This window comes from Myodes glareolus, chromosome 14, assembly GCF_982192425.1.
Source record: "Myodes glareolus chromosome 14, mMyoGla1.1, whole genome shotgun sequence".
Lineage (NCBI taxonomy): Eukaryota > Metazoa > Chordata > Mammalia > Rodentia > Cricetidae > Myodes > Myodes glareolus.
This window is the reverse complement of record NC_142039.1, coordinates 76,826,405-76,834,317: the sequence shown is the minus strand read 5'-3', so window position 1 is coordinate 76,834,317 and position 7,913 is coordinate 76,826,405. Positions and strand designations below refer to the sequence as shown.

Here is a 7,913-nt window from a genome sequence, read left to right as displayed (position 1 = left end):
AGTTTATTGGCATGATATAAACTCCAGATAAGACATAAAAGCCAGATCTATTGTTATCAATACAGCTGTGAGAGCAGTGATTCTCAACCTGTGGGTCATGACACAGGGACCCATATCAGATATCCTATATATCAGACACTTATATTACAATTCATAACAGTAGTAAAACTTCAGTTATGAAGTATCAATGAAATAACTTCATAGTTGGGGTCACCGCTACAGGAGGAGCTGTGTTAAAGGGCTGCAGTATTAGGAAGGCTGGGAACTACTGTGCTAGAGACTGTCACAAAAATCACAGAAATACAAGCTAACACAAATCTTCTTGCAAGGTATTTTTCTAGATGCACACAAAATTACTTTTTAAAACCTTGCATTCCTACTTAGAAAACAATAGTCCGAAAGAAAGAGCATAAAATTACAGGCATAAAATCTGATAAATTCTTAAAGACCCGACAATTGAAAAAGATTGAGAAAAGCCATTTAGTAAGTGATGTAGCTACTTAAAAAAGTACGAAGTGCTCATACCCATAGGGATGTGCTTAGGCCATTGTCAAGTGGAAACTACATGCACACACTTACTACAGACACCATGTGTAAGATCCATGGAGCTAAACAAATTAAACTTTGTGTAAAAGGAGGACCTCTAGCTGCTTTGTTATGTGGTGTTACAATTATCCTTATGAATTGTTGGAAGGAACTATTCTCACTACTACTAGAGAATTGGAAGGAATCTTGGCTGCATCAATAGCAATGGACATAGATTCCACTGTAGTGTGGCACTCACCAGGGTACCGCCATCTTCTGGGATTTGCATAAAGCCTGTGATATTAGCAGCAGAATTTTCAAGCATATACCTATAACTTTGTTTCTTTAAGTAAAGGGAGAAGAGACTCAGTTACTCCCACCCATCTCTTGGCAAGCATGAGTTAAAACCACAACACTTTGCACTTTGCAGAGCACACTGAAATCTGGGCTGTTATAAATCATCCCAGGAAGGGAAATGACCTGGGGAATTTAGAGCTCAGAATAACTTCCCAAGTCTTCAATGACAACCCAGAGGTCTTCCAGGCTATAAGAAATATTCACATGGAGAATTATGTGTTATATGTGCAATGGTTTGCATAGTCTCTGTGTGCAGAGAAACAGGGAGTTATCTGGAAACCATTGCAGCAGAAATCTGTGCAAAGACTGGGAATATCATGAGACCCCTGATGGTCTACAGTGATTCTGTCTTCTAATGTTCGTTCTGAAGACAGTGAACTACCTCTACAATTGTCATTTCCCATAACCCGAGCTGGAGTGACAACATAGGTGTTGCAGTTACTACTTCCTCCTATGGATAGGACTCCCAAATGCCTCCACATACAGGAAGATTGATCAATCATGTCACCAGTGCAGCCCAGGCTTCCCCAAGACTGGGAGAAGTCTAGTAGGTTCTGTTTACACACTGACATCAGCTTGTCGATTTTTCAGAACATCCGACCTTCAAAAACCATCTACTGTACAACAGGAGTGACAGCTGCCGTGAAGAGAGAAAGGGTTTCGTCGGCAGAATCTACAGTAGGTGTCTGACATCACACAGAGCAAAGCAGTACTTTGTTGGTCAAAGCGAGGATGCCAGTTCTCTCTTGGCTTCCCAATGGGCTCTGGATGATGGGGACGTGACTTGTAATAGTTGGTCCTTCACAGGCATCACATAGCCTTCCATTCTCCAGCCCACAGAGCTGGGAACTTCACCCAACCGGGGTTTGGAAAACTCTACCTTACTTGTGTTTCAAGCTTGTTAGGCACTTATCTGGGGAGTCTGCAACTGAACACATGCATTCAGCAGACTCAATGCAACCTTCAGAGGTTGTCTAGGCAGAGGGACCTGGTCCAGCTGCCTCTGATTTACTCATTAAAGTCTAGAGTCTCTGGATCCACAACCCTGACTCTATCTCCTGCCCTTGCTTTGATTGGCTGGGTCATCAGTAATGTGGGACTTCAGGTGTTGAGATGGGATCTAAGCCCATGTGAGGCAGATATCGAGAGTTGGAGGACGGGTGAGGAAATGGAGGATATTTATCCCTAAAGCCATGTTGGAGTCCATTTCCTCTTTCTTTTTTTCTTTTTTTCTTTTTTTTTTTGTATAGGAGGCTGGATAGGGGATGAGCAGGTTAGAGAGTATGTGTCGGTCTTCACGCTTTCTGAGGTTGAGTGACTTCTTAATTGGAGATGTCATGCTTTGTTTATCTGCTCAACCCTTGATGGACCTCTGACTGCCTCTACAACTGCGTCTTGCTAGTGGCACTGACTGCTGTCTCACTAGGCCACAAATGAATTTCCAGCCTCCGCTTTTAACTCTCTTGGGTACACATTCAGAAGGTCTGCTGATGGGTGTGTAATTCAGCTTTCTCCTTGCTCCCACAAAGCAGGCACCACTGTGTTTTGACTCCAGCCATGACCACGCTGACCAAACTGAACTCAAACAGCAAGGCATATCGTTTTAACACGAAGACGACACATTTCACACTCAGATAGTGTAGCCTTCCTCTCCTCAGTGCTCAGCCACTGTCTCCCCAAAGGAGTCTCTGAGCAGAATGCTCTGGAAGCCATTGGCCCTGTGTGACAGACACAGCCTCATCCCTTGCTTCAGGTATCATATGAACAGCAACCACATGGCTAGGTAGTCAGCACTCAAATATTTGAGATGAATCAGATAACAAGCAAATCAACCGTATGAAGAAGGTTTAGTGCTTTAGTTATATTATCCCTGAAACAGAAACTGACCAGGTGAAAAGGAGAAGGTGAAGGAGCTGAATGTAAAATGACATATATCCAAATCTAACCAAACGACAACAGTCACAAGAACACGACAGGAAGGGATACGAAACAGCAGGCAGGGACCTATACCCTAAAACCCATCTGTAGTTCAGATGTTGGGTCAATGACTGGACTGTCAAATTCAGTCTATGTTAAAGGAACAAGAATTTCTGACCTTCTAACCTCTACCCCAATGACAAAGAAATAAAGCATCCTTGTGTTGCAGAAAATTTAATCGCATTGTGAACCTTGAGATTGTGTTATTTATTGGAAAAACCTATTTCTAGTTGTGGTGTGGCTCAGTCCTAACACATACATTTAATCCAAGAATTGCTGACAAAAAAAGTCAGCCATAGGTCAAGAGGCAGAGCAAGCAACCAGTTGACAGGAAATGAAGATAGGATTATTAAGAAAAATACCATAGAAAGTAAGAGGGAGTTAGGGGGATGGATAGAGAGACACACAGGAAGTAGAAGGGAGGGACTTTGAGTTTGAGCAGTTTTATTTGAGTTGGCAGAGCAGAGGTGGAATTGTGGGTTTGCCACCACCTTATCAGATAAAGCAGGCTTTAAATGGAGGCAGGGGCTGAGGTAAGTCAAGGTTAGCAGTTTAGCAGGCAAGGATTTACAGTTCTAAAAGTGTGTGTACTCAGAACAGAGCATCCGGATCTATGGACAGACATTCCTAGAGCTAAAAGAGATGACTAGAAGCAACAGTAATAGGGGCTTAGCATTCCACTCTCAGGGACGAGCAGATCACCCAGATTAAAAGTAAAACAAAACCCTGAAAAACTAAATTGAATCTTAGGCCAGATGGCAGTAACAGAAGTCCACAGAACATTCTGTTCTACAGTGGCTGAGGACACATGCTTCTCATCAACACAGGAACATTCTTTAGGAAAGATCATGACAGGCCACAAAGAAATTGCAACAAATTTAAAAGTAATCAAAATCATATCAAGCATTCTTCTAACCATAATGCAATAAGGCTGAATATCAATATCAAGAAAGGACTCTGGAAAATATGAAAATGCACAGAAACCAAACAATTTACTTTTCAACAACCAACAGATCAAAGAAGAAACCCTGAAGGAAATTATATATATCTATATACATATATAGATATATTTTAAAGAAAAAGAAAAGGGCTCTCTGCTCCTCCCTGTTCTAGAGACAGCTGCTTCTTTTTGTGCAGTGCCAGCCTTGTTTCAGAGACATGATGGTTAAGGTCAGAGTGAACGGATTTGGCCGTATTGGACGCCTGGTTACCAGGGCTGCCTTCACTTCTGGTAAAGTGGACATTGTTGCCATCAATGACCCCTTCATCGACCTCAACTACATGGTCTACATGTTCCAGCATGACTCCACCCATGGCAAGTTCAAAGGCACAGTTAAGGCTGAGAATGGGAAGCTTGTCATCAACGGGAAGGCCATCACCATCTTGCAGGAGTGAGGTCCCACCAACATCAAATGGGGTGATGCCAGCACCAAGTATGTTGTGGAGTCGACCGGTGTCTTCACCACTGTGGAGAAGGCTGGGGCCTATTTGAAGGGTGGGGCCAAAAGGGTCATCATCTCCGCCCCTTCTGCAGATGCCCCCATGTTTGTGATGGATGTGAACCATGACAAGTATGACAATTCCCTTAAGACTGTCAGCAATGCTTCCTGTACCACCAACTGCTTAGCCCCCTTGGCCAAGGTCATCCGTGAAAACTTCGGCATCGTGGAAGGACTCATGACCACAGTCCATGCCGTCACGGCCACCCAGAAGACTGTGGACGGCCCCTCTGGGAAGCTGTGGCGAGACGGCCGTGGCACTGCCCAGAACCTCATCCCTGCATCCTGGCGCTGCCAAGGCTGTGGGCAAAGTAATCCCAGAGCTGAACGGGAAGCTCACGGGCATGACCCTCCGTGTTCCTACCCTCAACGTGTCCGTCGTGGATCTGACATGTTGCCTGGAGAAAGCTGCCAACAAGAAGGTGGTGAAGCAGGCATCCGAGGGCCCACTAAAGGGAATCCTGGGCTACACTGAGGACCAGGTTGTCTCCTGCGACTTTAACAGTGACTCCCACTCTTCCACCTTTGATGCTGGGGCTGGCATTGCTCTCAATGATAACTTCGTAAAGCTCATTTCCTGGTACGACAATGAGTTCGGCTACAGAAATAAAGTGGTGGATCTCATGGCCTACATGGCCTCCAAGGAGTAAGAAGCCCGCCCTGGACCACCCACTCCAGCAAGGACACAGCAAGAGAGAAGCCCTTGACTGCTGAGCAGTCCCTGTCCTAACTCAACCCTTGACACTGAGCTCTCCCTCACAGTTTCCATCCCAGACCCCCAGATAGCAGGAGGGGCTTAGGGAGCCCTACTCTCTTGAATACCATCAATAAAGTTCACTGCATCCCCTCAAAAAAGAAAAAAAAAAAGAAAAAAAAGGAAATCAGAGACTGTGGAATATAACAGGAGGAGTCTAGGAAATTTAAAATAATCATCATAAAAGAGGAAAGATCTCAAATACATGTTCATCCTGTATTTTAAAGAATATATATATAAAAAAACAACCAAGAACAAGCTAAACCCAGACTTGGAAGAAATAAACCGCACAGAGGTCTAAACAGTATGAAGATCAGATAATTATTGCATCAGCTGTGAACTAAACAACGAGCCCACTAGTGCCCAGTGGATAGTCCTAACCTGTGACCACATAGATGGTATCCATGAAAAGTCAGTGGGTCAGAAACTGGAGAGTTGGCTCAGAGATTGAAAGCACTGTCTGCTCTTTCGGAGGACCTGGGTTCAGTTCCCAACACTGACATGTCAGCTCACATCTCTCTATAACTCCAGTTCCAGGGCATCTGACACCCTTACACAGGCATAATACCTATGAACACAAAATAAAAATAAATTATATATTAAGTCAGTGGATCAAGCTAGGCATCAAGCCTTTAATGCCAGCAATCAGGAGGCAGAGGGAGGAGGGTTTCTGTGTGTTTGAGGTCAGCCTGATCTGCACAGTGAGTTTCAAAACAAAATAAAACCTAAACCAAACCACATAAATAGTCCCCCCTCCATATAGGGGATCATAAAACAAAGCACAAAGGTGTGAAAATGATAAAGAGACAGCAGGAAAGAGGGAGGGATTATGGGGGTGGGAAGGCAAACAGGAGGGTGGAAGTGAGGAAAGACAAAAATCACTGTAATATATGTGTGAAACTGTTAAATGTTACGTTAATAAACAATGTAAAAACCAAAGCAATATTTGTGCTTATTTGGTTATAAACAGAGCCATTCCCTTGCCCTGAACCATTGGAATGGAGAACGTGAGACAAGCAGACACGTGCGATCCAGGTGGGCATGGTGAGAACAGCAGACACGTGCGATCCAGGTGGGCATGGTGAGAACAGCAGACACATGCGATCCAGGTGGGCATGGTGAGAACAGCAGACACGTGTGATCCAGGTGGACGAGGTGAGATCTAGGATGTGAGCATGGTGACAAGGCACAGCCCGGAATCATGCCTGTCTCTGGGAATCTCTTCCTGGAGGTGTTGTCTTGTAAACCATTGACAGGAGGTAGATAGCATAAGAAGAACAAAAGCTCCCTGTTCTCCTAAGTTTACATAGTCACCATGAGTATAATAGAAAACTGGATAATGTTGGGTTTTTTCCATAAATGATGCTACAGTGAATGACATTTGCATGATTCGGGTACCTGCTCGTCCCTCTGGGTCTAAGTGCGGCCCACCATGTAAAAGTCACATCTCTCGGGACTCTTCTCTGGCTTCTCTAGATTGTGGATGGTTTTCCCAGTCAGCTTGGGGAGGTTTAATCATCTTTCCTGATGGGAAAGTGAAAGCTAATTTGGCAGGGAAACCATGCTGAAGAAAGAAAACTGGGAGCCCGGAGACCCACCAGGTCCAAAGTGCAGTGCAGCTCTGACTCGCTTTCACATGTGCTTAGATAGCTCAGGGGCTGCTGGAGAGAACCCAGTGAATAGAAGATCAGCCAGCGACCAAGTCAGTAAAAGACAGTGTAGGCAAGTCAGGGACAGGAGGAGGGACAGGTAGCATTGCCCCCAGCCTGCAATGTCAGGGTCAGGAGGAGGAGAGGGTGCCCTGGTAGCATCAGATGTTGGTGATCAGATAAAGTGTGCTGGGACTTGGTTGTGTTTTTTGTAGGCTCTGTCACTCTCTGAACCTTGGGCAAGCAAACAAAGGGAGGCTAACATTGCCATACAAGTATCTATAGCAAGCGACCAACGCTCAACACCAAATGAGAAGACCATGTCTTCTGAGTTCACCTTAATGACCACCTGCCTGGTTCCAGTTCAGATTTAGACATTGCTGGGAGCAAGGAGTTGTACTCTCTTTCCAGTCTGTGCTCAACCAAACTGAGGAAGACTGGTGTCCACATTCAAGCCTTGTGTGTATTCAAGTCACACACAGATACCAAGAGGACAGAAGCCAGAGGTTGTTTTAAAGCAACAGAAAGTATTTAGCGAGTGCAGTGTCCCAGATTTCCATCCTCCAGAACTGTTTGGTGGACAAGTTCCTGTTCAGGGGATTCAGAGGCTGAGTTTATGGCCAGCCCTGGCCTTAGGGTGCTTTCTTCTAGGTGTAATTAAAAACAGATCTTGGAGGAATTTTTGTGCTTCTCTTCCTCCCAAATGAACACTTGCGTCACGTTCTGGAACTAGACCCTTCAATATTGGAGAGCACAGACCTGTGGGTGGGTAAGTGCTGGGGCCAGGTGTTCCTGCTCTTGGTTGCCATCTAGTGGCAAGAAGTGAAAAAAGCCAGATTTCAGAAGAGAAACGAGGGAAATCTGAGGGAAGATGGGTAATGTGCATAGATCAGTTCTCCAAGGTTTTCCGTGAGGAGGATGAGGGAGTCTTCCTGCAGAGTGATGCAGGGTTCCCCTGGAAGGGGAATGTGCAACAGCGTTTAGCCTTTTCCTGTCTTTGGAGAGTGTGCTGTGCTTTGTTCTTCTTAATGGAGAACAGCCACCCGGTTTGTGTTTCCAATGCCATGGAGAAGGAGAATGGCACTTCTTAGCCAAAGCCACCGTCTTCTGGAGGAAGAATAGTGCATCAGTGTAGTATGCATAATAAAAACC

General features: G+C 45.0%; 1 pseudogene; it reads left to right on the top strand.

The window, feature by feature from the left end:
- The first annotated feature begins 4,020 nt into the window (after nt 1–4,020).
- On the top strand, nt 4,021–5,203 carry LOC125408960 (glyceraldehyde-3-phosphate dehydrogenase pseudogene; annotated as a pseudogene).
- The last annotated feature ends 2,710 nt before the right edge of the window (nt 5,204–7,913 follow it).